Source organism: Bos grunniens, chromosome 11 (assembly GCF_055505025.1).
Source record: "Bos grunniens cultivar Pamir isolate PY7600 chromosome 11, Bosgru_T2T1.0, whole genome shotgun sequence".
NCBI classification, from domain to species: domain Eukaryota; kingdom Metazoa; phylum Chordata; class Mammalia; order Artiodactyla; family Bovidae; genus Bos; species Bos grunniens.
In genome coordinates this window covers 7,185,972-7,212,595 of record NC_141175.1, presented here as the reverse complement: position 1 = coordinate 7,212,595, position 26,624 = coordinate 7,185,972, and positions in this window count along the sequence as shown.

The window sequence follows — 26,624 nt, the reverse complement described above, 5'->3', positions numbered from 1 at the left end:
CAACCCTGAATATTCACTGGAAGGACTGATGCTGAAGCTGAAGCTCCAGTACTTTGGCCACCTGATTTGAAGCACCAGCTCATTGGAAAAGACCCCGATGCTGGGAAAGATTAAGAGCAGGAGGAGAAGGGGGTGACAGAGGATGAGATGGTTGGATTACATTACCAACTCAATGGACAATGAGTTTGCACAGCCTCTGGGAGATGGCGAAAGACAGGGAAGCCTGGCGTGCTGCAGTCCATGAGATTGTAGAGTCGGACACAACTTAGCAACTGAACGACAACAAATAGAGGCCCAGAGAGAAGCGGCAGGTCCCCGTCTTACAGTCTGTAAAGGGCTTCCAGGCTCCAATAAAACTGCCTTTGGCCAGATGCTGGGTGTGGGGGGAGGTAGCTTCTGTTAGGTCCAGATCTGGGCAGTGGATGGCTATCTCTGGTGTCTCCCAGATGCTGCTGCTTGGGGAGGTGAGGTGTGCGAGGGAACGGGGCTTGCCCAGCTGGGGTCCATGGAGGTGAGGTGAGACCTCTCTCCTGGACGGAGAAGCAGCTCAGAAGCAGACTGGGGGTGACAAGGGGAGGGAGGCAGGGGCTGGACCCAGGGAGGAAGGTCCCGCTCACAACCTGCTGGGTGCTGGGGACAGAGGACCCTGAGAATATCCGAGCCTGAGAACCCATTCCTGCTTAGGGAAGCCAGTCGGGCATGAACTGCAGGAGCAGGTGGGAGGGGTTGGGACGGGCTGCGGGAATGATGGGGTCAGCCAGATAGGGTCCCCAGGTGCCACCTGGACAGGCCTGGAGCTGTCAAATGGGGTTGATCATGGGACTCAGCTTGCAGGCTGCTGTTGTGAGTGTCATGTGACCAGAGCAGGGGGGGCTTAGGTGGCGCTGGGCAATAGGAAGTGCCCACACACAGCTGCTGCCCCTCCCCCACTCTGGCCACTCCACAGCTCCTGTTCTCATCCCCATTTTCAGAGGAGGAAACCAAGTCTCAGAGAGGGTCAGTGACTTCCCTAGAGTCACACAGCAAATACGTGGAAGGGCAGAGATTTGAGGCCAGGCCTTCCGAACACAAAGCCAGAGCCACCACTGTGACCCACCAGTTTTGGCCGGGTGTCCTCTCTCTCAGGGTGCCTGGAACCAGCACTTCCCAGAGTCTGGAATTTTCCACCAGGCAATGGGCTAAGTCTGAACGTGGAGAGATCTCACTTTCTTAACACAAAGGCAAATCTGACCCTGGGCTCCCTGGAGCTGCCGGCACCCAACTGGGCGTCCTTGGCTGGCCACTCCTTGCCCTGGACGCTCTAGGAAGAAAAAGAGGCCACAAGCCAGCCACTCCCATGACCCTCACCCTCAGCCTCCTGGCTGGTCTTGGGACAAGGCAGGCGAAGGATTTCTTCCACAAGGAGGGGTCAGAGGGACCATCGCGTGGCTCAGGGAGGCCTGGGATTCCAGGGGCAGGGTGGGGCCTGGGAAAGCCCGCTGTCTTCAGCATTTTTTGGCTAGTCTCAAGACATTTTCGAGCCACCCCACTTGCTGTACCATCTGGCTGTAAATTAAACACTGCGGGGAGGTGAAGGGTGAGGGACGATTACTCTCTTCTCCCAAAGTTTCCAGTCTCATAATATAGCTATGTTTCTTTCCCTGGGTTCCAGTCCTGGCTACACCCCTACCAGCTGTGGGATCTGGGTTAATATGGAATCATGAACCTAGCCAAGGCTTAGTTTCCTCATCTGTCGAGTGGGGTTGAAAGAAGCTAGAAGTCCCTTTCTCACAGGGCCATGCTTGAAAATCGATAAAAATGATGTGTCTGAACTCCTTTGTAAATGGAAGCAGTTAATATTATTGTTGTTATTATCCAGTTCTCTCTGCCCCAAAGTTGCTGCCCTTTCGTTTAGTCCAGTTTTAGTCCAGAAATATGGCTCCTAGCTTGTGTTTCTGGCTGCCCCAACCCCTGGAGAAACTGCAGTCCAGATCTCTAACCAGGTCTGAGTCCGAGAGGAAAATGCCTTGAGTCAGGAGTGCCAGCTGAGCCAAGCAGTAGCAGAGGCAGGCTCCTGCTATGCTAACATCTGCCTTGCTTCCACGTGTCCCCACACCGGCCTAGGGAGCATCCCAGAACCCAAAAATCCTTCATGTGCAAAAGGAGCGCTTTGTGCAAACAGCAGGGAGGAAGCCCCTGCCTCCCGCCCAAGTGGGGCCCAGGTGCCCACAGTCTCTGCCTCGCAGGCAAAGCTGCCCTGTGCATCTAAGGAGGGATTTAGACCTGACCTTGCCCTTGAGGCTTCCTGCACCCCCACCCCGACTTTTCTGGAGCCGGAAGGATTCAGAGGGGAAGCTGGCCCTGGGGCCTGTGTTGAGTTTGCCTCAGATTCAGCCCTGATGTCTGGCAGCCTCTGTTAGGAGAATCAATGCTTGGAAACTCCCCAGATCAATACATGCTGCAAAGAGGGCTGAGCATCACTAGGACCAGAGGGAAACTTGAGAGATTCGAAAGACTGCAGGGGATAGAAGAAGGGTAATGAAATGCTTCCCATAAAGTGAAATGAAGTGATTTGTAGCATGTCTCTATTTCTTTACAAGTGGAAGGAACTGTCTCTGTTTCTTTACAAGTTCTCCTCCAGGGAACGCCAGCCGGGAGGACACACAGCCTCTTACTTCCAGAGCCCTGGTTCCTGCGGTCCACCGCAAGCGGGGTGTCCTCGTAACCACACCCTGGCCTCGCGTCAACCAGACGAGGTTCAGATGCAGCGGGAGCACCAGCTGGTGACTCTGAGCAGCTTCCGTCCCTCATCTTTGTGTGTGTGTTTTACATTGAAAAAAATCGTATACTTAACACTGTGGTGCAGTGAGGGCGCTACAAAGGTGGAAGGCCAAACTAAGTGATGTCGATGGAACGGATGGGCTTCAGAGATCGTACAGATCCATACCAAAAGCTCAGGACAAAAGATCATTTTATTCCCGTGAAGTCTGAGCGTTACCCGCTGATACTTTGTATTACTGACTGCCCATCTGCAGCCGTTAACTGAGAGTATAAACTCTGAGAGACATTAGGCAGCAAAGTTGTTCCTCTCCTGAGCCATTAAAATACTATTTATTTATCTGGCTGTGCAGGGTTTTAGTTGCGGTAGGTGGAGTTTAGTTCCCTGACCGGGGATGGAACCCGGGCCCCCTGCACGGGAGCCCGGAGTCTTAACCACTGGACCACCAGGGAAATCCCCTGAGTCACCTTCTTTTATGGAGGTAAATTTTCTATCACATAAAGTTGATCATGAGCCATTTTAATGCATACAATTAGGTGGCATTTAGTACCTTCACGACGTCGTGTAGCCATCACCTCTTGTCTTGTTCCAAGATGTTTTCATCACCCTAAGAAGCCCTGTTCCTGTTACGCAGTCACTCTCCTTGTCCCCTGTCCCCAGTCCTTGGCAGCTGCCAGCCTGCTTTCTGGCTCCATGGATTTGCCTCTTCTGGATGTCTTACATAAACGGAATCATGCAACAGTGGTTCCTTTGAGTCTGGCTCCTTCCGCTCAGCATGATGTGCCTGAGGTTCATCCACGCTGTAGCAGGTATCAGGACGTCCTTCCTTTTTAAGTGCTCCCTAAGCCTCGAGATGGGGTCCGCCAAGCCCATAGAGGGCTTCCCTGGTGGCTCAGATGGTAAAGTGTCTGCCTACAATGCGGGAGACCTGGATTCGATCCCTGGGTCAGGGAGATCCCCTGGAGAAGGAAGTGGCAACCCACTCCTGTACCCTTGCCTGGAAAATTCCATGGATGGAAGATCCTGGTGGGCTACAGTCCATGGGGGTCGCAGAGAGTGGGACATGACTGACTGACTCCACTTTAAGTCCACAGAGATCTCTGGGAGGGCGGGAAACTCCAGCGTGGATTTGATGAAGGACAGAGCCTCCAAGTGGCTCCTGGGATCCGTCAGTGTGAGACCTACAGGGATGATGTGCAGAAACTTTGCAAGTGGAAAACACCCAACATTCTTTCTTCCTTATTATTATATTTTATTTTGGCTGCCCTGGGTCTTCCTTGCAGCCTGTGGGCTTTCTCTAATTGGGGTGCACATGGGCTTCTCTCGTGGCATATGGTCTCTAGAGCATGCGAGCTCAGTAGTTGGGACACGTGGACCTTCTCTAGTTGTGGTGCAAGGGCTTAGTGGCCCTGTGGCGTGTGGGATCTTAGTTCCTCGACCAGGGATCAAACCTGCGTCCCTTACAGTGAGAGGCAGAGCCTTAACCACTGGGCCACCAGGAAATTCTCCCAACACTCTACTTTTTGTATCTATATGAGATGATGGATGATCGCTGAACTTATTGTGGTCATCATTCCAGGATGCGTGTAAGTCAAATCATGAAGCTGTCACCTTAAACTTACACAGTGCTGTATGTTAATTACACCTCAATAAAACTGGAAGAAAAAAAGAAAGAAAGAAAACACTCAACAAATGATCTTCATTGCCATTCCTCCTCCAGGCAGACCTCCATAGGAAGCTTCACTGTGGTCAGAAGGGCTTTTGTTAAGATAAACTCTTAGAGCCAGAGGCTAAAGTCCTGGCCAAGGGACTTACCTTCAGGGCCTAGGAATTCTAAAGATCTAAAGCTGAAATTTCCTCTCTGCACTGTGCTGGGTGTCATGGCTCACTTGTGCTTTAGTCTCTGTCTTAATTTCAAACGCCCCAGAAAAAAATTGTGAGTTAAGAATTTGAGGGCAAGGATTATTTGGGGGAGATGATTCTAGGCAACTGGTGGCAACAGGCTTGGAGGCCAGCATTACTATCACCCTTCTACAGAAGAGAAAATAGAGGCTCAGAGAGGCCGAGGATATTAACATTATAACTGGATTTGTAAGTTGTATTTTCTTTAAAAAAATACTTATTTAACTGCACCAAGCCTTAGCTGCAGCATGGAAGATCTAGTTCCCTGACCAGGGATTGAACCCTGGCCCTCTGCATTGGGAGCACAGGGTCTTAACCGCTGAACCACCAGGAAAGTCTAAAGTTATATTTTCTTAAAAACACTATTTTCCTGGCCAATACGCACATTGAAAATGTTCAACTTTATTAGTAAGTCAAGAAGTATAGATAAAAATAAGCCTGATACATTTTAATCTACCATATTCGTACAGATTTTAAGGATAACTTTCAATATTGGGGAGGGCGGAGGAGAGTAAACACTTCCTCCCACTGCAGACAGAAGGATATATCAGACAATTTACAATATGTATCAGAAGCCATAAATGGAAATAAGGCAAAAGGGGGTGGGGCATCATTTTAATGTCATGGAAGGGCGTTTTCTAACAAGCCCACCTGAGGGTCAACTAATGCTCTCAGGAGTCGTAATTTCCTTTGACTTTCTAGTTGCCATCAATCAAGGATCAGACATTTTACAGCTCTGTGAAGTTAGAGGAGAATTTGTAGACAGCTGATGAAGTACATAGGTTTTCTTTTCTGTCATTTAGAAAATAACCTCAAAGATGATCCCTGTGTCTTTGGGATATGGCTGTATCTAATTTAGCAATCTATATCCACATTCTTTCTTTCAGCAGCTATATACAAGTACAATCTTTTGCATCCTGCCGATTCCCTTGCTAATGAAGTTGCCCATGAAATGAGAATTTTCAGCATTTTGAAAAGTTGGCCTTCATATACGGAGTATTAACGACAGGATACAACATACATGTCTAATCATCGGGCATTGGCTAAATAGGTTATGGTATACTCATGGTCCAATGGATTACTAAGCAGCCACTAAAAATCAGATGGTAGAAGACCCTTTAATGACACGTTGTCAGTAAAAAAAACAAACACAAACAACCAAAACTATAGATACAGAATGATGTAATTGTTGTTAAAAACAATGTGGGGACTTCCCTGGTGATCCAGTGGCTAAGACTGTGAGCTCCCAGTGCAGGGGGCCCAGGTTTGATTCCTGGCCAGGGAACTAGATCCCTCATGTTGCACTTAAGACCCAGAGCAGCCAAATAAATAAGAAATAAAGTAAATATTTAACACCCGCCCAAAAAACCCAATATGCTATCGAATGAAAGTCTGTGTCCCCCACAATTCTAACCCTCAAGGGTTAGGCCCCATTAGGAGTTGAGGCCTCTGGGAGGGGATTAGGCCGTGAAGGTGGAGCCCTCATGAATGGGATTTGTGCCTGTGTAAGAGGCCCCAGAGGGCTCCCTTGCCCCTTCAGCCACGTGAAGACACAGAGAGAAGGCTGTCCTTGAACCAGAAAGCGGCCCTCACCAGACACCGAAATCCACTGATGCCATCATCTTGGACTTCCCAGAGTCCAGAACTGTAAGTTTATGGCGTTTTTGTTACAGCAGCCCAAAAGGACTGAGACACAGGCATAGACAGGTCTGTGGTTGTGTTCATCAAGGTAACAACAGTGCTTATTCTTGGGAAACTGGTTTAGGGAGTGTCCAAAACTTCACTGTGTATTCCGTTTTTCTAATTTTTTGTAATGAGCATGTCTTTTTTTAATCATAAGATATTTTTATTTAAAACACCATTTAAAGTTCTATTTGTAACTATATATTGATCGGATCAGATCAGTCGCTCAGTCGTGTCCGACTCTTTGCGACCCCATGAATCACAGCACGCCAGGCCTCCCTGTCCAGCACCAACTCCCGGAGTTCACTGAGACTCACGTCCATCGAGTCAGTGATGCCATCCAGCCATCTCATCCTCTGTCGGCCCCTTCTCCTCCTGCCCCCAATCCCTCCCAGCATCAGAGTCTTTTCCAATGAGTCAACTCTTCACATGAGGTGGCCAAAGTACTGGAGTTTCAGCTTCAGCATTATTCCTTCCAAAGAAATCCCAGGGCTGATCTCCTTCAGAATGGACTGGTTGGATCTCCTTGCAGTCCAAGGGACTGTCCAGAGTCTTCTCCAACACCACAGTTCAAAAGCATCAATTCTTTGGCGCTCAGCCTTCTTCACAGTCCAACTCTCGCATCCACAGCCCTTACTAATCTACATTAACTTTTTGAGGCTTCTGTATTTTTAAATGTAATTTTTTGGATTGAAATGCAGTAAAATTGGCCTTTTTTTTTTTTGGTGTACATTTCTGTGCATTGTTTTGCTGTTGTTCAGTCGCTCAGTCACGTCCGACTCTCTGTGACCCCATGGACTGCAGCTCGCCAGGCTTCCCTGTCCTTCACCAACTCCCAGAGCTTGCTCAAACTCCTGTCTATTGAATCGGTGATGCCGTCCAACCATCTCGTTCTGTTATCCCCTTCTTCTCCTGCTTTCAATCTTTCCCAGAGCACACGTATAAATTTATGTAACCACGGCAACCGTCAGGATCCAAAACAGTTCTATCACTGAAAAACCTCCTTTCTGCAAATTCCCTGACAGTCCAGTGGTTGGGACTCCACACTTCCACTGCTGGAGGCGCAGGTTCAATGCCTGGTCAGGGAACTAAGACCCCTGCAAGCTGTGTGGTGCGACCAAAACAAACAAACAAAACCCAAACACATTCCTTTCTGCTCTCCCCTTGGAATCACACCCTCACCTCTCCTAACCCACAGCAACCATCGATCTCTTCACATCACTACATCACTGTAATAGTTTTGTCTTTTTGTGAATGTCACATAAGTGGAAACAAACAGGGTTGGAGAGAATCATCGAGAGGCCGTGATGGCTGGTCCACCCAAGAGCTGGATCCAGGCCATCAGAGGTGCCTTGCCCCCTCCGTGTTCTTGGAGTGTAGTTCTGTCCACCTTTCCCACAGCGGAAGCCGTTCTCCAGGACATGACCTGGAGTAAGGTGTAATTGTGACCACCTGGACAACAGAAGTGACTGAACCCAGGGATGCTCTCTATATAAACTTTAAGCTTCTGGCAGGTGTTGGGGAGATCTACTTGTCCTGTGGCCCAAGACGAGTCTGGTGAGTCAGTCCTCTTGTTTGTTTTGTTGTTGTGGGTTGGTCGCTAAGTAGTGTCTGACTCTTTGCCACCCCTAGGACTATAGCCCACCAGGCTCCTCTGTCCATGGGATTTTCCAGGCAAGGATGCTACAGTGGGTTGCCATTTCCTTCTCCAGGGAATCTTCCAGGCCCAGGGATTGAACCATCATCTCCCGTATTGGCAGGTGGATTCTTTACCACTGAGCCACCTGGGAAGCCCATCCCCTTCCTTATTTTTTAAAAGAAATATTTATGTATTTATTTGCCTGGGCTGAGGCTTGGTTTTGGCATGTGGGATCTAGTTCCCTGACCAAAGATTGGTCCCAGGCCCCCTGCATTGGGAACTCGGAGTCTTAGCCACTGGACCACCAGGCAAGTCCCACCCCTTGCTTATTAACCCTCAGTTCAGTTCAGTTCAGTGCAGTTGCTCAGTCGTGTCCAACTCTTTGCGACCCCATGGACTGCAGCACTCCAGGCCTCCCTGTCCATCACCAACTCCCGGAGCTTACTCAAACTCATGTCCATTGAGTCAGTGATGCCATCCAACCATCTCATCCTCTGTCATCCCCTTCTCCTCCCACCTTCAATCTTTCCCAGCATCAGGGTCTTTTCCAATGAGTCACTTCTTCACATCAGGTGGCCAAAATATTGGAGTTTCAGCTTCCGCATCAGTCCTTCCAATGAATATTGAGGACTAATTTCCTTTAGGATGGGCTGGTTTGATCTTCTTGCAGCCCCAGGGACTCTCAAGAATCTTCTCCAACACCACAAACTGTAGCCTGCCCAGCTCCTCTGTGCATGGAATTCTTCAGGCCAGAATAATGGAGTGGGTAGCTGTTCCCTTTTCCAGGGGATCTTCCCAACCCAGGTATCAAAGCCAGGTCTCCTGCATTGCAGGTGGATTCTTTACCATCTGAACCACCAGAGAAGCCCCTTGTTCACCCTGTCACATACCAATTTAGAATGACCTGCCTCTTAGGTCTCTCCTGCCCTGCATGTAGACGTCAGTTTCCAACTTCACCTGGGAAGCTCTGGAGGGTGTGAACCAAGACGTGGCATGTAACCCTGCTGCCTCCATTCTCTCAGCCTAATGGCTTCAAGATCCAGGCAAGTTGCTGCTTATTTGTATTAATATTTCATCCCTCTTTGCTGCAGAATGGTATGGATGAATCAGTTCAGTCGCTCAGTCATGTCCAACTCTTTGCGACCCCATGAATCGCAGCACTCCAGGCCTCCCTTTCCATCACCAATTCCTGGAGTTTACTCAAGCTCACGTCCATCGAATCGGTGATGCCATCCAGCCATCTCATCCCCTGTCATCCCCTTCTCCTGCCCCCAATCCCTCCCAGTATCAGAGTCTTTTCCAATGAGTCAACTCTTCTCATGAGGTGGCCAAAGTATTGGAGTTTCAGCTTTAGCATCAGTCCTTCCAACGAGCACCCAGGACTGATCTCCTTTAGAATGGACTATTTGGATCTTCTTGCAGTCCAAGGGACTCTCAAGAGTCTTCTCCAACACCACAGTTCAAAAACATCAATTCTTCGGTGCTCAGCTTTCTTCACAGTCCAACTCTCACATCCATGCATGACCAATGGAAAAACCATAGCCTTGATTAGATGGACCTTTGTTGGCAAAGGAATGTCTCTGCTTTTGAATATGCTATCTAGGTTGGTCATAACTTTCCTTCCAAGGAGTAAGCGTCTTTTAATTTCATGGCTGCAGTCACCACCTCCAGTGATTTTGAAGCCCCCCAAAATAAAGTCTGACACTCTTTCCACTGTTTCCCCATCTATTTGCCATGAAGTGATGGAACTGCATGCCATGATCTTCGTTTTCTGAATGTTGAGCTTTAAGCCAACTTATTCACTCTCCTCTTTCACTTTCATCAAGAGGCTCTTTAGTTCCACTTCACTTTTTTTGCCATAAGGGTGGTGTCATCTGCATATCTGAGGTTATTGATATTTCTCCAGGCAATCTTGATTCCAGCTTGTGCTTCCTCCAGCCCAGTGTTTCCAATAATGTACTCTGCATATAAGTTAAATAAGCAGGGTGACAATCTACAGCCTTGACGAACTCCTTTTCCTGTTTGGAACCAGTCTGTTGTTCCATGTCCAGTTCTAACTGTTGCTTCCTGACCTGCATATAGGTTTCTCAAGAGTGTGGGGCTTATTTATCCATTCACCACTGAAGAATATTTGGGTCCTTTCTGAGATTTGGTGTTTATGAATAGAGCTGCTATAAGCATTCTTGTATGTTTTTGTATGAAGATAAACTTTCATTCTCTAGAGTCAATACCTCAGAGTGGGACAGTTGGGTCACGCAGCAAGTGGATGTTTAATTTTATGAAAACTGTTAAAACTCTTTCCCGGAGCGCCTGTGCCATTTTGCTTTCCCCCCTGCAATGAATGAGAGTTCCAGTTCCTCCACACTCTCACCAGCATTTAGTGTTGTTGGTTTTTTTTTTTTTAAGTCTTGCTTTTCTACTGGACTTCCCAGATGGCACTGTTGGTAAAGAATCCACCTGCAATGCAGGATACACAAGAGACACAGGTTCAATCCCTGGGTTGGGAAGATTCTCTGGAGAAGGAAATAGCAACTCACTCCAGTATTCTTGCCTGGTAAATCCCATGGACAGAGGAGCCTGGTGGGTACAGTCCGTGGGGCTGCAGAGTCGGACAGGACTGAGCATGCACGCACTATTCCAGTAGCTGTGTAGTTCATCTCACAGTGGCTTTAATGTGCCTTTCCCTGATGTCTAACGATACTGAACACATTGAACATACACCTTTCATATGCCCTCTTGGGATTGTTTGTTTGTTTACTGCTGAGTTGTGAGTTTATGCATTCTGAGTTTATGCATTCTGCAGTCAAATGCTCTACCCCCGAGCTATACCCCCTGATAGCTCTCTATACATTCTGGATATCAGTCCTTTGATGGGCGTGCAATTCGCCAATGCTTTCTCCAAGGCTGTAGCTTGTCTTTTCATCCTCTCTCATTCAAAAACAAATTTATTTATTTGGCTGCCTTGGATCTTAGTTGCAGTATGTGGGATCTTCATTGCGTCGTGTGGGACCTTTCATTAGGCACGTGGACTCTCTAGCTTGATGTGGGCTTGGTTGCTCTCTGACAGGTGGGATCTTAGCTCCCAGACTGGGGATTGAACCCACATACTCTACATCGCAACGCAGATCCTTAACCACCAGACCACCAGGGAAGTTCCTGTCTTTTCATTCTCTTACCTGTCTTTCCCAGACTGAACATTTTTGATTTCTTAGAAACTTTTAATTTTATATAAAAAAAAGAGGGCTTCCCTGGAAGCTCAGACAGTAAAGAATCTGCCCGCAGTGTAGGAGACCCAGGTTCAATCCCTGGGTTTGGAGGATCCCCTGGAGAAGGGAATGGCAACCCACTCCAGTATTCTTGCCTGGAAAATTCCATGGACAAAAGAGCCTGGTGGGCTACAGTCCATGGGATTGCAGAGTCAGACATGACTGAGCTGCTAACACTTATTTTGTATTGGAGTATATCCCATTAACAATGCTGTGATGGTTTCAGGTGGACAGCAAAGGGACTCAGCCATACATACACATGTATCCATTCTCCCCAAACTCCCCTCCCATTCAGACTAACATTATGTGGACTCCCATCCACATAACACTGAGCAGAGTTCCCTGTGCTATGCAGTAGGTCCTTGTTGGTTATCTGTTTTAAACAGAGCAGTGGGTACATGTCCATCCCAAACTCCCTAACTATCCCTTCCCTCCACATTTCCCCACTAGTAACAGTGAGTTCATTCTCTAAGTATGGAAGACTGTTTCTATTCTGTAAATAAGTTCATTTGTATAGTTTCTTTTTTAGATTCTGCATGTAAGCAACATCATACGATATTTCTCTTGTCTGACTTACTTCACTCACGATGACGATCTGTAGGTCCATCTATGCTGTTGCAAATGACATTATATCATTCTTTTTAATGGCTGAGCATTATTTCTTTATATATTTATAGCGTATCTTCTTTATCCATTCTTCTGACTATGGACATTTAGGTTGCTTCCATGTCTTGGCTATTGTAAGCAATGCTGCAATGAACATGGGGGTGTATGTATCATTTCAGGCATTTTTCCCCCTCTGGATATATGTCCAGAAGTGGGATTACAGGGGCATTTGTTGTTCGGTTGCTAAGTCATGTCTGACTCCTTGTGACCCCATGGACTGCAGCATGCCAGGCTTCCCTGTCCTTCACTATCTCCCGGAGTTTGCTCAAACTCACATCCATTGCGTCAATGATGCCATCCAACCATCTCGTCCTCCGTCGTCCCCTTTTCCTGCCTTCAATCTTTCCCAGCATCAATGTCTCTTCCCAGTATCAAGGTCTTTTCTTTAGCTTCAACATTAGTCCTTCCAATGAATATTCAAGGTTGATTTCCTTTAGGAATGACTGGTTTGACCTTCTTATTGTCCAAGGGACTCTCAAGAGTCTTCTCCAGCACCACAACTGAATGCTTTATAGGATCCTGCTGCTAAGTTGCTTCAGTCGTGTCTGACTCTGTACGACCCCATAGACGGCAGCCCACCAGGCTCCTCTGTCCATGGGATTCTCCAGGCAAGAACACTGGAGTGGGCTGCCATTTCCTCCTCCAATGCATGAAAATGAAAAGTCAAAGTGAAGTCGCTCAGTCGTGTCCGACTCTTAGCGACCCCATGGACTACAGCCTACCAGGCTCCTCCATCCATGGGATTTTCCAGGCAAGAGTACTGGAGTGGGGTGCCATTGCCTTCACCTTATAGGGTCTTAAGTAACTCTATTCTTAGTTTTTTAAGGAAGCTCCATTCTGTTCAAAGCCATCCTGACTGGTGTGAGGTGATGTCTCATTGTAGTTTTGACTCGCATTTCTCTCGTAGTCAGGGATGGTGCGCGTCTTTTTGTGTGCCTCTTGGCCATCTGTATGTTTTCTTTGGAGAAATGTCTATTTAGGTCTTCTGCCCATTTTTTTTATTGGATTGTTTATTTTGATGATATTAAGCTTCATGAGCTGTTTGTAGATGTTGGAAACTAATCCCTTGTCAGTCACATCATCTATAAATATTTTCTTTCTGTCTGTGGGTTGTCTTTTCATTCTGTTTATGATCTCCTTTGCTGTGCAAAAGCTTTTGAGTTTAATTAGGTCCCCATTTGTTTATTTTTGTTTTCATTTCCATTACTCTGGGAGACGGATCGAAAAAGATACTGCTGCAATTTATGTCAGAGTGTGTTCCGCCTATGTTTTACTCTAGAAGTTTTATAGTGTCTGGTCTTGTATTTAGGTCTCTAATCCATTTTGAGCTTATTTTTTTGTGTGTGGTGTTGAAAAATGATCTGATTTAATTTTTTTATATGTAGCCGTTTAGTATTCCTGGCACCATTTGTTGAAGAGACTGTCTTTCCACAGTTATATAATCTTGCTTCCTTTGTTGCAGATTAATTGACCAGAGGTGCTTGGGTTCATTTCTGGGCCTTCTATCTCTTACATTAATCTATATTTCTGTTTTTGTGCCAGGATCAACCATACTGTCTTGATGACTATAGTTTTGTCAAATTTTAAGATTTTTTTGTTCTAGTTCTGTAAAAAATGCCATTGGTAATTTGATAGGGATTGTGTTGGATCATCTGTTGATTGTCTTGGGTAGTGTAGTCATTTTGACAATATTGATTCTTCCAATCCAGGAACATGGACTATCTCTCCATCTGTGTTTTCTTCAACACAGAAGAAGCCTCAGATCATGAATATATTATCTTTTATATATATATTTTTAAGTTTTATAGTTTTTTTTTTAATGTTTACATCTACAACTCATTTGAGTTAACTTCTGTATAAAGTGTGAAGTTTAGGTCAAGGATTTGTCGAGTTTTTGCATATGGATATCCAATTGTTCCAAGACTGTCCATTGAACTGCCTTTTCACCTTTGTCAAAAACCAACTGGCCATGATTATATGTGTCTGTATCTGGACCTTCTATCCTGCTCCACTGATGTATGTAGCTATTCCTTTACCAGTACCATACTGACTTGATTGATAACTTCTGTGTAGTAAGTCTTAAAATTGACTATCATGAGTCTTTCCATGGTAGCCTTCTTTTTCAGAATAGTTTTGGCTCTTACTTCCCTTTCATTATAAATTTTAGAATTGGTTTGTTTCTATCTTAGAGACTGCTAGGATCTGTGTTGGAATGGCATTATGTTTACAGATCAATTTGTGCAGAATTGACATCATGGCTACACTGAGTCTTCCAATCCAGAAACACCATCTGTCTTTTCATTTCTTTTATTTTTTTTAAACATTTATTTGTTTTTGACTGTGCACGGGCTTTCTCTGGTTGCAGAGAGCAGGGGTTACCGGTTTGTGATGTGTGGGCTTCTCACTGCAGGGGCTTCCCCTGTTGTAGAGCACTGGCTCTAGGCACACGGGCTTAGTAGTTGTGGCCATGGGCTTAGTTGCACTGCAGCATGTGGGATCTTCCTGGACCAGGGATCAAACCAGCATCCCTTGCATTGCAAGGCAGATCCTAACTCACTTGACCACCAGGGAAGCCCCTGTCTTTTCATGTCTTTAGATTTTCTTCGCTTCCTTTCATCCACACTTTGTAGTTTTCAGTGTATGGATCCTATAGCTGTTTTGTCAGATTTATATCTAATTATCTCATTTCGAGGCACTATTGTAAAATAGCATTTAAAATTTTTAATTTCCAATTTTTCATTACTAGTATATATAAATAAGATGAATTTTTCTGTGTTGGTCTTGACCCTGCCACCTAGGTAAATTCACTTGTTAGTTCTGGGATTTTGGGGGTTGGGAGTGCGGGTTTAAAAATTCATCGGAATTTTCTGTTCTGACAATCATGTCATCTCAAAGGAAGAACAGTTTTATTTCTTGCTTTCCAGTCTATAGCCAGCCCCTTCTCCCACTTTTCTTGCCTTATTATGCTGCCTAGGACTTCTAACATGATGCTGATAAAGAGTGGCACCGTTTCCTTGCTCCCAATCGGAGGGAGAGGGTGTTCAATCTCTCAGCAGTAACTCTGATGTTAACTGGAGGGTTTTGTTTTTTTTTTTGTAGATTCCATTTATCAGGGTGGGTCAGTTTATTTCTATTTCTATTGCTGAGAGCTTTTTCAAGAATGGATACCACATTTTCTCAAATTCTTTCTCTGAATCAATTGATCCAATCACGTGGCTTTTCTTTTTCCGGCTGACCATATGGTGAGTTACTCTGATTGCTTTGAAACACTGAACTAGTCTTACATTCCTGGGATAAACCCAGCTTGATCTTGGAATATTATTCCTTTTATGTATTTCTGAATTTGTTTGCTGATATTTTGTTGGGGAGTTTTGCATCTCTGCCCATGAGAAATACTGGTCTTTGATTGTATATCTTTATCCAGTTTTGGTATCAGGTGGTGTCATAAAAAGAATCACAAAGTGTTCCTTTTTCTTTTATTGGGTAGAATCCCTTTGAATATTTGGTATGATTTACCAGTAAATTATCTGGACAAGGAGGCTTCCTTTTTGGAAGGGTTTTAAATTATAAATTCAATTTCTTTATTAGTTATAGGATGAGTCAGGTTATCTATTTCAACTTGGGAGTGAGATTTTGTGAAAAGTTTTTTTTTGAGGGATTTGTCCATTTCATCTAAATTATTTGGCTTATGTGCACAGAATTGTTCTATTATTTGTTATTCTTTTAATATCTGTGTGCCTGTAGTGATCTCTTATCTCTCATTCCTGATATTGATCATTTTTTTTCCTTTGTCAGCTTTCTTGCAGTTTACCAGTTTTATTGATCTTTTCTAAGAAACAACCTTCGGTTTCACTGATTATCTCCATCATTTTTCTGATTTCAGCTTTACTGATGTCAGCTCTTATCTTTGTTTCTTTCCTTATGCTTTAGATTTATCTTAAGCTTTTTTCTAGTTTCTTAAAATGGAAGCCCAGATTATTGATCTGAGATCTTTTTTTCCCCCAATATGAACATTTAATGCTATAAACTTTCTCCTAAACACTTCTTTACCTGCATCCCAAATATTCTGGTACATTGTCTTTTCATTTTTCTTATTGATTTCTAGTTTAATTCCACCATGGTCAGAGAACATACTTTATATATTTTCAGGTTTGTTATGACCCAGGATCTGGTCTCTCTTGGTGACTGTCCCAGTTGCCATAAAAAAGACAGTGTGTTCTGATGTTGTTGGGTGGAGTGTTCTGTAAATGTCAATTAGATCCAGGTGGTTGTTGGTGATGTTCAGTTTTTCTGTATCCTTGCTGGTTCTATGAATTACTGAGATATGCTGAGTGACCACGTAGAGGATCTGTTCAAAGAGGGGACAAAGTTGAGATGACCAAAGTCTCTTGGTCATCAAGAGACTGAGTCCTCATGGCTGCACTGGTGTTGTTCATTGCACTGTCTTGGGAGGCAGACACGTATTTGTTTGAATCACCTCAGTCCCCCTGCTTCCTAAAGGGGAGCTCATGGCTAACAGCTGAGTTTCCGATGTCACCTATGGACATCCAAACACATGTATGCCTAAAACCTTATTTTTCATCTCTCACGACATTTAAAAACTCCATTTACTTATTCGTAGCTGCACCGGGTCTAGGTGCAGGGAGCAGGGGTTACTCCCTAGTCGCGGCGCACAGGCTTCTCTTGGTGCCGAGCACAGGCTGTAGGGTGTGTGGGCTCAGTGGTTGTGGCACAAAGGCTTAACTGCCCCATGGCATGTGGAATCTCCCCAGACCAGGGATCGAACCTCTGTCCCCTGCGTGGGCAGGTGCATTCTTAACCACCGGACCACCAAGGAACTCCTCTCATGACATTTTTGAGGAGGGGAACTTGAAAGAGTCTGGGTCTTCACTTCCTTTCCCCCCGACCACCCAAGGAACATTTTGCTGTTTTCTCTGAGACTCTGGGCTGATAAAAGGTAATGGGTAGAGAAGTTGAGATAAGTCAAAGGGGCTAAATTAAGTTGTGTTTTAAAAAGAGTTCATTGCTATGAAGGAGAAAACACTTGATGTGGAAGGGTGTGGAGAGGAGAAATTTAGAGGTGCAGCTGTGAGGATGAAGTGACTTCAGGGGAGACGTGTTGAAAGCGGACTTTAACAGAGTTAGGCAAGATGTCAGGAGGTGTGATTCCCCTTCTGCCAATACTCCAAGAGCCTTCAGTAAAGGCTGACTTGACTCTATGATGCCTTTGAGTCACACTTGTATTTCTTCGGGCTGTGACACCTTGCCGAACTGGACCTGAAGGTCAGTCAGAGGCCAAGCTGTCATTCAAGGCGTTAATTTAGGGGACACCCTACAGGAGTTTGGGAGAGTAGGGTTTCTTTCTTTCCAGGCCCAGAAGGCACAGAACTATGCTCCCTACGCCAGCAGGGGAGACTTGGCAAGAAGGTTACACGTTGGAATTCAGAGAACTCCTTAATTTTGAAAGTACTGTATTTAAAGTGGATCACTTCCTCCAAAAGCAGGTCATCAACTCCCTCAGCGCACAGTTGTCTGGTTACATCAAAAAATATATTTTCCCCTTTGTCAAGTTCACAGAACTAGGAGGAATCACTTGGTGGGGGGGAGGGCTTTAATTAGAAATGTTTGAGGGAAAAAGAGGGGAAACTACCCATCCCAAATCCTGAACCCACCTCCTCCCATCCCTCTCTGCCAGCTCTCTGAATTGTAAATGGGAAGGGGAGAATTAGAACCAATGATAATAATAGCTTGCTGTACCCAACAATTATTGAGTTCTTGCTGAATGCCAGATCATTTCACATACAGTGAAAGCACCTAGGCCAGGACCTGACATTAGGAAGATATTCAAAACCTGTTTGCTGACTGACTAACACTAGCCAAGTCTGCCAAAGATGCTTCAGTGCTCAGGTATTTCACTCCTTTTAACGATAAGTCAGCTGCCATCTCAAGAGAAAGATAAGCCCATGAAGCCATCTCCTGAATAAAGCAACATTTCTCTACCTTCAGTATTTCAGACTTTTGTTATAAATGGTGGAAGCCCAGCCCAACCAAGCCTAAACAAGAAAAGAGAACTTATCAATTCCTATGATCACACCACAGAAAGTAGGTGGTGGGGAGCAAGGACTCAAAGGGTGATATGCTTCCTTCTCTTCGTCTTTCTGCTTCTTGTCTCTCCTGGCTTCTCTCTCCTACTACAGGTGGTCTCTCCCCACCTGGAAGTGCAGAACATGACTGCTGGTGTCCCTCCTACTCACAGCCTTGAGCCCTGTCAGCCCAGAAGCAAGATTCTTCCCCAGTAGAAATATCCCAGGGAAGGATGTTGATTGGCTCCACTTGGGTCACATGCCCATCTCTAGACCAATCCCATAAAAGTATTTCGATTGGCTTCGCTTGGCTCACATGACCGTCTCTAGACCAATGGCTCTAGCTGGAGAGATGGGACAATATGATTAGTTTAGCCTGGGTCATGTGACCTTCTTTGTTGGGCGACCTCTGCTGAAATCCATTTCCTGAAGCAGTGGAGCTCTGTTGTCGATTGTAGGCAACAGAGGCGAACTTTTGCTGATCTCAGCAGTGTAGTTGGGTGCTCACACATGAGCCAGGGAATCATACTTGGTGCTAACCAGGTGGAAACAAGCCCTTCCGGTCCCAGTCGGATGACTAAAGGCTGTGGCTAGTGCCACTGCCTCTGCCACACCAGGAACTTGATCTTGCTGCCACTGCCACCAAGGAGCCAGCAGCTTTTTTGTGTCTGGCTCTGAACCCGAAGGCCAGCAGAGGGTATCTGATGGGTACAGCCTGTAGTACCTGTGCTTCAGTGCAGGGGAGGGGAGGAGATCAGGTAACTGTATTTTAATATTGTGGCTGGCCAAAACTCCAAACAGATGTCCACCGCAGGGTACATATTGAGCATTCATGCAACAGCCACTAACCACTTTGTTCCCAAAGCTTCTGCTCCTGCAACGTAAGCCTGTATCTACTGAATGTCAAATGAGAGGTCAACAGATCGCCTTTTGTAGTGGAGTCCACCTCATAAATCTTGGTGCTTGGCACGCGGCTCCTCTTCATGCTGAGAAGGTCATGACTTGATGTCTGGGCTGGCAAGCATCATTTCTCTCTTTCAGATTTTCCAAGTGGGGTTTCTTAGGAGGCAGTTCCAGGCGCCATTAATTTAAACATCTTTAATCTGCTTCATTTTGCAATTCCCTGTTTTAATCAAAGGTCAGCTGTCCTGGCTCTGTTGTTAGGATGAATCTGTTTCCTTGATGGACAGCGTCTTCCTGACACTGTGGATCTTTTGCTGGAGATCCCTTGAGGGCGAACTAATTGGCAGGAAGTAAAAGGAGTCTCGGGGGGCAGGGGTCCTGGGTGGTGGGTGAATCCATCATCCGCCCCCAGAGGTTGCGCTCAGCTTTATGCAGAGGCAGAGGAAGGCCCCGGCTGCCCTCCCTAGATCCCCTAATCCTGTGTGTGCGTGCGTGCATGCACGCGTGCTCACTCAGTTGTGTCCGACTGTTCACAACCTCATGGACTGTAGCCCGCCAGGCTCCTCTGTCCATGGAATTTTCCAGGCAAGAATATTGGAACGGCTTGCTATTTCCTTCTCCAGGAGATCTTTCTGACCCAGGGATTGAACCTACATCTCTTGTGTCTCCTGCATTGGCAGGTGTACTCTTTACCAGTTGAGCCACCGGAGAATGCCTTACTCTGTTTTTCCACTCACCCTCCTCAGACAGCCATGTGCTGCCTTAAAAAAAAAAAAAATCTTATTATTGTGGTGAAATAGACATACCATAAAATTCACCATGTTGGTCATTGGAAAGCACACAGTTCAGTGACAGTTCATAGTGTTGTACAACCATCACCGCTTTCCAGTTGCAGAACGTTTTCATCGCCCCAGGAGGACCCCCCTTAGCCACTAAGCAGTGGCTCCCTCAGGCCCCCACCCACAGCCCTGGGCTACCAGCCTGCTTTCCATCACCATGGATTTGCCTGGTTTACATTCTGGATGTTTCCAGATTCCACAGATGTGTTCCATATAAGTGGAATCATACCATTATATGGCCTTTTGTGTCTGGCGACTTTCACAATGTTTTTGAGGCTCACCCACACTGTAGCATGTGTCAGAACTCCTTTCCTTTTCATTGTTGAACAATATGCCATATTTGGGGCTCCCCTGGTAGCTCAATGGCTAAAGAATCCGCCTGCAGTGCAGGAAACCTGGGTTTGATTTCTGTGTTGGGAAGTTCCCCCTGGAGCAGGGATAGGCTACCCACTTCAGTATTCTTGGGCTTCCCTGGTGGCTCAGACAGTAAAGAATCTGCCTGCAATGCGGGAGAGCTGGGTTTTATTCCTGGGCTGGGAAGATCTCTTGGAGGAGGGCATGACAACCCACTCCGGTATTCTTGCCTGGAGAATCTCCATGGACAGAGGAGCCTGGCAGGCTGCAGTTCATGGGGTCGCAAAGAGTCAGACATGACTAAGCACGGGACATGCCATATTTTGCTTATCCACTTGTCTGTGATGGACATTTGGGTTGTTCTCTCCTTTTAGTGTGAATGATGCTGCTATGTGTGTCCTTGCTGCAGGACAGGCATGTCTCAGTGAGAAGCTTTTCCTGCCAGTAACAGAGGATGCAATGCAACTGGCTTAACTCTGAAGGAAAACGCATCCTTAACTATGATGGAGGCACACCTAGGGCAGTTCCAAAGAGCCCTTCTCTTTGCTCTTTTCTTCCCCGCAGGCTGGCTTTCCTCATGGTTTCAGGCTGCAAAGTTACAGGGGGTTTAAGCAGACACGACATCACGGAGTGGAAGAAGAGGGGCTCTTTCTTCCTTGTGCCTCTTTTTCTAGAAGTTTTATAGCTTAACATTTACACTTTGGCCTACTAATCATCTCAACTTCATTTTTGTGTATGGTGTGAGGTTGGGATCCAGGTTCATAATTTTTTTCCATACAGATAGCGGATATCTAGTTGTTTCAACACTGTTAGCTCAGAAAGACTTCCCTTTCCCATTGGCACCTCTGTCAAAAATCAATTGTGGGCTTGGGGGAGAACGCTGCTGCTGCTGCTGTAAGCCGCTTCAGTCGTGTCTGACTCTGTGCGACCCCATAGACGGCAGCCCACCAGACTCCGCTGTCCATGGGATTCTCCAGGCAAGAACGCTGGAGTGGGTTGCCATTTCCTTCTCCAGTGCATGAAAGTGAAAAGTGAAAGCGAAGTCGCTCAGTCGTATCCGACTCTTAGCGACCCCATGGACTGCAGCCTACCAGGCTCCTCCGTCCATGGGATTTTCCAGGCAAGGGTATTGGAGTGGGGTGCCATTGCCTTCTCCACTGGGGGAGAATAGATACCTGTGTATGTCTGGCTGAGTCCCTTCGCTGTTCGCCTGAAACTACCACAGCATTGTTAATCAGCCACACCCCAATACAAAACAACAAGTTTAAAGTTTGAAAAAAAAATCAGTTGCCCATGGACGAGCAGATCTATCGCAGGACTCTCTTTTCTGTTCTAATGGCCGATTCCCCTTTCTTTTTTATAACTTGGAGGATAATTGCTTTACAGTGTGGGTTTCTGTCATAGAGCAGTGTGAATCAGCCAGAAGGATATCATCTTTCTTTTTGCCCATACCACTCTGTCTTATCTACTATTGCTTTCAAATAAGCCTTCAAATCAGATAGTGACCTTGTTCTTTTGTGTGTCTGTTCTGAAAACACCCTAGCAGGAGATACCCTTACACATCCCACTGGCCAGAGCCACATCAACTCCCATTCCCAGCTCAACCACTGGCCAGAGGACTGGGGCCACATGAGTGAGCTAACCCGTCAGAACTTCACTTGGAGAGGGGAGTGAAGAGTAGACACCTCAATTCAAAAGTCAAAGGTGAAAGCCAAGCTTTCCAGGAAGAAGTGGGAGAAACTGTAGGGTAAGAAGCCGACAGATTCTGCCCAAATGCACAAAGCAGGTCAGTGGAATTTTTAATTAGGGGAGAGAGAGAGAACAAAAGAATAAAAGGGACAGACAGGAAACCTCAATTCATCCTGGATATTCTTCCCAGCCACTGATGACAATGACAAAGGGGACATCATGGCCATAAGTGACAACAAGGCTTAGCATACAGCACAGTGAGCAATGACCCCTTGCCAATGAGGCGGGCTCCTTCCCCCCTGATGACAGCACCAGGGGCTTGGTGACACTTGAGCTCCATCGGGGGGGTGATGGTCCGGTCCGGGTGGTGGGGAGCAAGTCTTGGAGCTCTTGGCTGTGGTTTAGCTCCTTTCATTGTTCAGTCTTGGAGGCATGGGGATGAGTAACAGTTCCTGTAACTCTTAAGCTGCTCCAGCATTTCTTGGGACCATCCCAAACCATTCCTTAGGGCACATGTGACTTGGAGGCTGGTCCCACAGAGGGATGGGTTCGGCAGTAAATCACTCAAGTGCCTGGCTGCCTGGAGCCCACACACCACTGTGATGATACTGGCTCCCCGGCTGCTCCTTCTTATCCTCAGTAGCTCCATCATTCTGACTTGTCTGTCAGTTCCTTCAACTCCTTGATAGTTCTGTCCTCCAGGGCCCTCACTCAACTCTTCAATTCCTTCTAGAAGAGGGAAGCAAGGCTTTGAGACGGTTCCTACCTCTCTGGTCGTGGGTGTGTGATCACACAAGGATGGGAAGACTTATCTACGAGATTGCTCCTCTCTCTCCTCTCATTTTCCCCAGGTAGTTTGGTGAAACATGGTAGGCTATGAGTTTACGGCATTTCAAAGGTGCTGAGAGTCTGAAAGGTAAGTCCGAGTCCAGCCCAAGGGCTGCCCACCAGGGTCCACTGTAGCTCTAGAAGTTCTGCTTGTTGGGACTGACATGCTACGTTTCTGACGTAGCATGGAGTGGAGCAGCTGAGACCTGTGATGTGGACGTGGATGCCAAGTCCAGCCTGGACAGGTGACTTTGCTTCTTGGAACCTCAGTTTCCCCATCCGTCACGTGAAGGGTGAGTATTGACCTCCATGGTTGCTAGAGGAGATCTAAGGAGGCATGATGCAGACTGCCTGGCACTCAATAAGATTGCAGCAAATACTCTCCATCATTAGTATTTTTACTCTTTCAGAGGAAAAGAGAAGTTTCCTTCAGGGAGAAGACTGGAGTGGGATAAGATGAGAGGTGGGTGTTAGAATTACAGAGGCTAGGGACTTCCTTAACGGTCCAGTGGTTAAGACTTCACCTTCCAACATGTGGGTTCGATCCCTGGTTGGGGAGATAAGATCCCACATGCCTCCTGGCCAAAAAAAAAAGCAAAAGCATAAAACAGAAGCAATATTGTAACAAATTTAATAAAGACTTTTAAAGTGGTCCACATTAAAAAAGAAAAAAAAAGAATGAGGGAGGCTCTAATATGGCTGAGACTAGGATGCATTTAGGCAGTGGGGTGTGAGGAAGGGTAAGGAAGGCCCACGGGTGGGGAAGGGGCCACTTTTCTTGGACCAGCCAAGTGTCTAGAGCCCAGGTTTTGATCCAGCCCCTCAGCCGGTCTTGGATCCCAATGTAGACACAATAGACAGGCCTGGATTCCCAAGCCAAGGCTGAGAGTGGTGGGAGGAGCCATAAGAGTGCATGCCTTCTTCGAGTGGATGGGCCAGACCCATGATGCTCTCCATAGCAAACATGTGGTATGCTAGGAAACAAATAACCCCACTGAGACCGCTCCTTCTGGAAACAGGGGAAAAATGTGGATTATCTTGAGTTCAAAAATGTGGGCTCCCAGGCGGCCAATAAAGTCAAGGTAGTGGGATAGAAGCTGATTGATGAGTTTGGTTATGTTTTCTCTGGCCTTTCCGTGCTCACACTCAGTGCTATAAGGCCTTTCCACTTGGGTGACCATGGTTACATTCTTGGGGAGCACTGAGCACCCGGAGGGGCTCAGTGGGGCCATCCTGGATGCTGGGTGCCTACCAAAGACTCATTTCCATGGTAAGGGGAAGGGAGAGAGAGGCTTTGCCGTGATGATTGCAGACAAGTTCCCTTGCTTCCTTCCTATGTCTCCGAGGGACCCTGGAAGTGGTTCTAGATGTTGGGGGGCTGCAAGAACCACTGGAGGTCATCTTGTCGGTCCCCTTCCACCTAAAGAATCCTACTTGGGGAAATGAGAGCCAGAGAGGGCAAGGGCCTCCTCGCTCGGGGTCACTGGGCTATCTGGAGACTCAGATCCATGGTCCCAAGGTTCTGACAATCTGCCTGAGAAGCATCTTGCTTTCTGTGGGTCCTGTCTGCTCTCAGCTCCTCTGGGGAGAAGGCTTACGGCTTCTTGGCATCTGCAAGCTAGACACTTTGAACTTGGGCTGCCGTGACCTTTCTGAAAGGCAGACTGGAGCAGGTTGCTTCCCAAAGGGCTGTCTTCAACAGCTTCAGGGCCTCTGCAGAGACCCCCACATGTGCCCTTTTTAAGACATGTGAGGCCCTTCAAGAGCTGGCCTCTGTCCTCTCCTCTGCCGTTGCTCTCCAGTCGCACGGGCTGGCAGTGGGTCTCTCGTGTTCTCCTGCCTTTGCACATGCTGTTCCTGCTCCTCGAATGCCCTTCCCTCTTGTTCTTGAAGGTTTCTCAGGCTCTCCCCGTGGCCTCCTCTGACCCCCTAGGCTCAGCCACTCCTTCCTCTGAGCTCCCAGAGCTCTCGATCATTCCTCTATTAGCACTTATCTCATTGACTCAGAATGATTTGTTTACATGGCTCTTCTCCCCAGGGTAGGAGGCGTGCCTTCCACATCTGTATGTCTTCCTCCCCTAGAAGTGCCTAGCAGAGTGCCGGAAGCCCAGCCTGGGCTCAGGCGGTGTACATGGAGTGAATGGCCAAGGGACGTATGTGTCCTCAAAGGTCCCCCTGCACGTGGCCTGGAACGTCAGCGCCTGTGAGCCGTGCCTGGCTCCTGGCTCCTGTCCCGCTTTGCCTTCCCACAGCTGGGGCCTCTCTTCTCCTTCCAACAGCTGGCCCAGCCCTGCCCAGACTCGGGGGCCAGCCACAGCCTATCCCAGGGAGATTTAAAGAGCCCGTGTTCAGAAGTTCAGGTGACTCAGCCTCCCATGGGCTTGACCACGAGTTCTGTTGTCACCTGGGTCTAGACTCTTGGTTCCCACCACATCCCATGAGACAGGCAGCTCCCCAGGGACCATTTTCCCCAGATCTTAGTCCTTCTTATGAAAGAGTCTAAACTGAGGCCTCCTGGTCTAGCCCTGGTCTAGCCCTGGTCTAGAATTGAGTCCCTGAGGATACATGTCGCTTTCCTCCCTGTGGCCAGCGCCCAGCCACTGGGCCTCTCCGATACCCGCTGGCCCATTTAGATGGCAGACTTTCCCTGGGTGCCTAGCACGTGCAGGTACGGGGTCTCTGCTGCCACGGAGCTCACGGTAGGGGTGGGAGGAGCAGGGATGACACTGGTGTTACCGGTGGGCAGTGCTAGGACAAGAGGTCAGGCGGGGGCTCTGGGGTCACAGAGCAAAGTGCTGAAGTAACCTCAGAGCTGGGGTCTGACCTGAGATGGAGGGGGCCAGGAGACATTACGAGGAGAAGCGGAGGAGGGGGGCTTCTTCCTGGTTGAGGGCTCCGAAAGGTCAGGGTCTGGAGAAATCTACCACCATGCCCCACATACAGACCAGAACCTTCCGTCAGGTCCGTGGGGCTGCCTGTGCCTGTCCTGGGAGCACAATGTTCTCACGGGAGGCACTGAAAATTGAGAGGACCATGGCTCCCTCCCATGGCGCTCCAAACCAGGCAGGCCCACGAAAGCTGTTTCTCCTTTATTTTATTGCTTAGCTGCTAAGTTGGAAAAGGCAATGGCACCCCACTCCAGTACTTTTGCCTGGAGAATCCCTTGGATGGAGGAGCCTGGTAGGCTGCAGTCCATGGGGTCGCTAAGAGTCAGACACGACTGAGCGACTTCACTTTCACTTTTCACTTTCATGCATTGGAGAAGGAAATGGCAACCCACTCCAGCGTTCTTGCCTGGAGAATCCCAGGGACAGCGGAGCCTGGCGGGCTGCTGTCTACAGGGTCGCACAGAGTCAGACACGACTGAAGTGACTTAGCAGCAGCAGTGATGTTTGACTCTTTTATGACCCCATGGACTGTAGCCCATCAGGGTCCTCTGTCCATGGGATTTCCCAGGGAAGGATACTGGAGTGAGTGGCCGTTTCCATCTCCAGGGAATCTTCCTGACCCAGGGATGGAGCCTGCATCTCCTGCATTGGCAGGCAGATTCTCTACCACTGAGCCACCTCGGAAGTCCCTCTTCTTTATTTATTCAGTCGATATTGAGTGAGTCCCCACCATGAGCCAGGGACTAGGCTGGGAACTGGGGTGGGGGGGTGGTGCTGATCTAGGGAACCAAGATGCATTCCTGCCCTCAAAGGACTCATGGGCCAGTCAGGAGAGAGGCATAGAAAGAAGCCATGAGAGCACAGCATGGGGTTAGCAGTGGTGGGAGGGAGCCCAGTCTGGGAAAGAATGGCCACAGGGACCCAGACAGCACCACGGGCATCTCACCTATATCCCAGAACCCTCACGTGGGAGCCAGGAAGACTGGTGGGCAGAGGGATAGCCCCACCACCTGGAGTCATCAGATGACCTATGGACAGTGTCTTATAGCTCTTCGCAGAGGCAGCAAGGCCCAGGGGGTTTAGGATCCTTCTAGTCGAGTCTCTGCTATTTGAGAGCTGATTGATT